This window comes from Pinus tabuliformis, chromosome 6, assembly GCF_031772625.1.
Source record: "Pinus tabuliformis cultivar Carrire ecotype Pingquan chromosome 6, CPIR1, whole genome shotgun sequence".
NCBI lineage: Eukaryota > Viridiplantae > Streptophyta > Pinopsida > Pinales > Pinaceae > Pinus > Pinus tabuliformis.
Window position 1 is genome coordinate 370778046 of NC_142292.1, and position 6971 is coordinate 370785016.

Below are 6971 nucleotides of genomic sequence, written 5' to 3' on the forward strand. Positions count from 1 at the left end.
TTACATTTAATATTTACATATCAACTTAATTAGAAAATAATGAAAAGCTTAAATCTTGGCTCAATTAATAATAAAAAGTCAAGAAGTAATAAAATTCAATTTGTTTTATTAATATTATAATTTTATTTTGCAGGTAAGAAATTATGCTCTAGGAAAATTTGCATAAATACTAAGGTTACATTGGTAAATGCTAAATTAATAATGATTGATAGACAAATCATCATATAGAACTTGCCTAAATTTTGATGGGTAGTAACCACTAGTAAGTTTACACATTTACAATTTTACTCCTACATAAGTGCTGAAGAAAACATAAATAATGATGAGAAGTAACTATTGTAAGTATATTATTTACATCTTATTCATATCCATTTTTTATGCAAAGACTTACATAAATTAGGAGTTGTCTAATGAAGCAGAGGAATTGCCTGGACTGTTAAAAGTGGCCAGAATCTGGGCAAAAAATTTTCAAAAAGTCTTGTAGAGGCAGTGTTTGAATCATGTTTTTTTGTGGAAATGGATTTAGCACCATCAAAAATGTCTAGGACACCTAAAATTTCGAAATTTAACAACTATAACTTGGATTTACAAAAATCCTTGCCGGATTTTCTCTAAATATGACCGTAATTTCCATAACTTTTCGGGCAACTCCTCTGCCTCGTTAGACTACACGCATAAATTATGGTGGGATATAATTGATGGTAGATATGTTATTTACTTGAATAGTATTTATTTTTAGATGGTTTATCAACAAACAAATCCATTGAGTCATGCCTTGGCAGACATCAATAATGATTCCATAACCATATTTAAATTTAATTAATAATGTAACACCCCCCTCCCACATCTACCCAAGTAACCGACCAATCGGGGTAAACATGTGATGAGAGGCTATTATGATTGGATTCAACCTCCTATGTGACCTTAAGGAAATAGAATCGATGGAAAGACAACATATAGAACTTCCACATCAGCTACAGGACCCCTGAGAACCATCCCAATAATTCAGGTAGCTTGCCCCTTGGTCCCACTGAAGTTTTTGATCACCTGACCTCTGGACTCTCTCATGCTATGGCATGCCAACATCTAGGGACATCTGAACGCTCTCACAGACATGCAAGCCAACATCTTGAGACCATTTTGTCTAGTTCTGTGCCAGCATCGTCGAGATTTGAGCCACTTTTTCAAGACTAGAGCCCAGGTCACTGCCCAGAATGGAATGTCATATTCAAAGTAGTAAAATATCAGGGAAACAATTATGAAAAACCAATTAGTTGAATAAGCCCTTAACCAGACACCTACTAGCTATGACAAGAATTTCGTCAAACATATCACAAACATGTAATCTACATGTGTAAGCAACAGATTTAAGCATAGAGATCTCGTACTTATCTTAGAATCGCTAAGAACCATTATTCCCTCATGTCATTTGCTACATTATAATCAATTAGGTCATAGATACATTGTCCATTCATTTACAAGTAAAAACATGATGAAAGCCATACATAGTTGTTGTCATAAAACATATACATAACCAACATAGTAACAACAAAAATACTATAAATACATCAACCATAGAATCCACATATAAACCAATACATTTACACATGGAAACCAAAGTGACGAATTTCTCATTAATGAATGTAGAAACCAACTGGGGATGGGACCACCACATTCCACCCGACCATAGATTGGTTAAGCCAAATCTCTCTTTAGCCAATCACCCCCGTGCCATATTTTAAGGAAGAAAGTGGGACTCATAACCAATCAAAAAGAAGCAAACAAGCATGGACGCTACCATAGTTCTCCACCTACACTGTGAGGAATTTGAGTGCCTACTAGTCTCTCAGGCTTTACCATAATCCACAGTCAAATCCAAGGATCATTAGGCCCTACACTGAGACCCACTCTCTAGGCTTTACCATACATCCCATCTCGAGAATACTTGGCCCATCGGAGAGAAATCCACCTCTTGGATTTACCGTATATCCCTCCATTCACCGAAAAGGATTCTGAGGCCCACCGAGGCACACAATCCTAGCTTTACCACAACCCATAGTCTAGCTCAGGGATTACTAGGCCAGTGGCTTTACTAGTTATCCACATTTTGGTTCAGGGACCACTAGGCCATGTGTTTTTCATTTCAGATATCCACCCAACTAAGCATCGAATCCATCTAGCAATCCAGCTCAACGGAAGTATGAAAACCTATCTCATCAAGGCTATCAGGAAATGACAAAGCTAGGATGAAGACCATTGTCACACCTAGCTAATCCCATGCCATAACAAAAAAGAACCACATGCAATACCATGCATGCCAAACCTAGCATGGAAATCACACATGCAAATCAATACCTGCAAAGAATGTCGTTGTAGTTTCTTGATCCTGCTTTCCCTTGCTTGATCTTCACTTCCTCTTGCCTTCTTTTCCTTTCTTCATCCAATGCCCAAATGCTCCAAGAAAAATCTAAGTGTCCAAGAGTGAGAGAGAGAGAGAATAATGAGAGAGCTCCAAAAATGAACTGACAAAAGGTTGCACTAATCAAGCATGCCCATTGATCCTCAGAAGCCTTTTTATCAATTAGGCCTCTATTTTCTTCATTTTCCATTATTTTCCTCCTCACGTGCAACTTGTGACCCTTCACCATCCTTTTCTCCTAATTTCCATTATTTTCATAAATAAATGTGCCAAAAATTCCATTTTGCCTTTCCAAAGCCTTTTCCATTGCCTTTTCGAATTTCCTTTAGCCATAATAAACTGAATGAACACCCACTAGGATGTTTTTCCCATAATTCATCTTAGAGTATGTGTTCCATCAATCGTGGTCTTATATATTTTTACATGAGTTTTTAACCAGGGCTGTTACAAAACCCTCCCCCTTGGGGGAACACTGTCCTCAGTGTTCAATGACACACATAACCGACAAGACTGTTGAAAACAAAACATACTGCCCATGGAGCTTTATAACATATCTCGTTGCAGTATTTACAATGAACAACTGTTGAAAACATGACAAACATACCGTTTACTAAAGATTTATAACACAACTCATTATGATATTTATAATAATAATAAAATATACACATGTACACATTTTCTTCACCCGACAAATAATCATACTATCTGTGGAGCTTTAGAATTCCAACTCGATACAATATTTACAATAATATAGACATATACTGTTGGAAATTTGATGGTATATGGGTGGCTATGTAAGTGTTTCATTGATGTCAAAAAAGGGTCAGCATTATGATTTGGTGTTTGGGAGGAATCTTATGGTTGTTGAAGTTTTTTGTCGAAAATCATCACAGCAGCAGGCTTACTGAAGAAGCCAAAAAATGATGATTACAATGATGGACCAGATGGAACTCCATGGTAGCTATAGGCTTCTTGTAGAGAATCATCACAGTAGTAGACTTACTGAAGAAGCCATAAAATAATCACCATGGTGATTGAGAGTTTAGTTATCTAAGCACAAGGTAAAGAAAAGTCAAGGAGAAGAAAGGTTTGCATCCATATCATAGGTAGCAAATGTACTCAAAGCCTACATTAGACCCCATCTAATGGAAATTGCTCTGGAAAAATTTTCCAATGATATGCGAAAGTTTAGAAATGGGTTCTTGGATCAAAAGATATGACCTGTTGAAGTTCAGGGTTGTGAAGTCTTAGGAAGGAAGGAATATCAGCATATCGGAGGTCTGGAACATCGGAGGATCGTAACATCGGGGATCGGAATGTCGGAGGTCAAAAAATTGATGCATCAGAATATTGGAGGTTAGTGTATTGGCGCATCGGCATATCAGAGATCTAGATACCAGAACATTAGGGATCAAAATGTTGTAAGTCAGCATATCGGCACATTGGAATATCGAAGGTCAATGTATCGGTGCATTGGAATATTAGAGAACCGTGACATCAGGGTATCAAAACTTCTCAACTATGGTACACTAAAAAGTTATGATATTATTAAAAGTGTCAAGTAATGACAAAGAAGATTAACAAAGGATTTTGTTGCAAATCCTAGGGTTGACGAGCCAGCTTCACTCTCCTCTAGCAGGACACATGGTAGCATGAGATTGGTTCTAATAAGCTACAGAGTTATCTAACGCCATCATGATGTTGTAGTACGATAGGACATGTGGTAGGCTAATTTAACGATATTGGGTGCCCTAGTGTGCCGGATCAAGGTGACGCATGTCATCACTATAAATACGCCATGTGGAGTGATGGCATCATATTCGAGCTCAACATATCAAAGGATTAAGATATCAGAACTCTAGAACAAATGGTTATTGAAAATTTCCAATTAAGGAGGCTTCCAATATTGGGTTGGCTCTTGGTCATGTAAATACAAAGAACTAAGGGCGCAGAGCAGCAACAAAGGAATAATTGACCCCTAGCAGGAACAAAAAGCTTTACCACCTCAATGCCAATTCGTAGGTCACAACTCATGGTCCCATGGAGGTGAAATACTCAAGGAGCTTAGCATCAGAGAAGCTAAATACACTGGTACTGAGGAGTATCAGAACACTACACCGCTGTGAAGTTGCGATATGGAGTTTCTTTGATAAGGAAGTACATAGAATTAAAGGATGTATGAGTCGGTAGCTGTGAAATTGAATACAAGTACATAAGAGTTGGTAGTTAAAAGGGGCTAAACCTGTGGAAGACTCTGTAACAAGAAAATGAGGAAAACATTTGTAGAAGAGATGAATTCGAGAGCATGAAGGAAGCAATCAACTTTTTCATGTGCACGAATGGTTGTGATAAATAAGAACAGAATGGTCACCTTTGTGAACTATCAAGATTTATGGACGATAAATGAAATTCGAGATCTTGGAGTGTTGTAGGGAAAAGTATCCAATACGGAATGACCCTATCCCACTCTAAGGGTGATAGTACCTCAACAACAACTGAATGCAAAGCTATTAAAGATTACTTCTTTATGAGATGTAAGAGAGAGGAGGAAGAGATCCACTAACCGTTATCTTCCGCTAATGGTTGATCCAATCTTCCCTCTTTGCTGCTTGCTCCCAGCTCGTTGCTCTTTCACTGGCCCAGCTACACAAAGATCCTGCAAAAGCACAAGAAAGGGAAACTACAAGAAGCATACATCCATAATTGATTCAAGGATTAGAATAAATCAAATATACAAGCATCAATACGCCACAAAGACACATGCATATAGAAGAACCTCAAATGCTTTATTAATGGAAGAAGTAAAGTTCTGAGAGTGTTACAACCATAAGAGGCCCAATCCAGCAACACCTCCCAGCAGAAAGAAATCTCCTCTTCACCTCCTTCAAAGCAATCACCCAATAGTTCTATACACAAACCAACAGCACTTCCTTACATTCACAAAATTCCAGCCTCCTTAGACCTCATGAGAGAGCTCTATATATAGGATATTTGGAGAAAGGATGAGTCAGCTTGAGACTGACATGAAGTTGACTTGTGTCCTCTCCCTCTTTAGTTATACTCCAGTTCTTGAGTCCACTTGGAGATCCTAGCTTCCACTTGGAGTTTAAGGACCTCTTACTCATCATAGGGCGAATTTGTTGATCCAAGTGTCATTTTAGAAGCTTCCTGGGCACCTGACACCTTGCAGAATGACTGTGCCACTTCGCCAATCTCGCCCAGCGCAGGTAGCCTTCATTAGATTTGACATTCAGCGCAGGTACAGAGTGGAGCAGTTGACATTCAGCGCAGATGCTCAGTGGAGCAGTTGACATGATCCTGAAATTGCTTGTTTTTGAGTGTTTTCAGGTGGAGATCTGATCTGAAGTGCTGTGGTTTGCTGACCTTGTTCCTCTAGGGGTAAGAACAACATGTTTAGGGACTATGGATCCCTTAGATTATTGACATTTCATGCTTCATGCTGTAAGGCACAAAAATGTCTATAACAGTTGCCCCCTAAAGTATGAGGTCGTTTATCGGGTGAAATGCTTTATCAGGAGGATCCGAAGTTCATTCAATCGCTGAGAGGTGCCCTGTAATAAAATACAATACAATACATTATTTTTCATCTTGTTTTCATGATCTAGCTGAGGCGGGCATTCCCATGCTCAGCTTTATAAATACATTTTGGTACATAGAACAGACGATCGTCTGATGGTAGACTGATAATTCTCTGCTAAAATTATCATCCTTTGAGTAGGATGGTCATCTGCTGCAATGATGTACATAACAAATGTCTTTATATCCTGAATGTATATCGCAGCCCGGATGGATGAAACTAGATCCGGGGTCTTCAAACTCGTTCGATCTTCACTCTAAGTACAAGTCGATCCATGTGAGAATTGCGCTGAAGTCGAACATGGAAAGACATCGCTTGATTACCGGTCAATAATGTAAACCGTTAACAAGCGCGAGAGGAATCACCAATAATGACAATGACCCTTAAGGTACTGCAGTACAATTCATGTGGTGTGAATAAAGGACTTGGCGTCGAACACCACACAAAATCTTCTGGTCGAAGGTCATTGATGTATACCTGTCACCGGAAGTGAGAAACTTGCCATTGAGGCATGCAAGCTTCAAAGTACTGAAGGGGTTGTTCCTAGATCAACTTCTTGGATAATGAGCTGAAGTCGACAAGAAGCGATCCGTCAAAGGAGGGCATTAATGAATCCCACATCAATGACATGGAATGGAGCTAATGATTTTAGTGGAGGTGAAAACAAACTGTGACATATGACTCAGGGTGGCGATCATGAATGGATGAAGGATAATGTATGGCAGTGGATGGGACACGGTTGACTCTTTCTGAACGACATCTCTTGAACATATAACGACACTGATGCGATGGATCGGTAGCATTACCCCAAATGTGGATGGTTTGGCGAGGACCATGGTGATGAGACCGGTGAATGAAAACAACCCAACCCGATGTGGTACGGAGGACAAAGTGTCATGTTCAAGAGCGACTTGCTACCATTAAAGCTTTGAGGTTCTCCCAATTTTTCCCCAG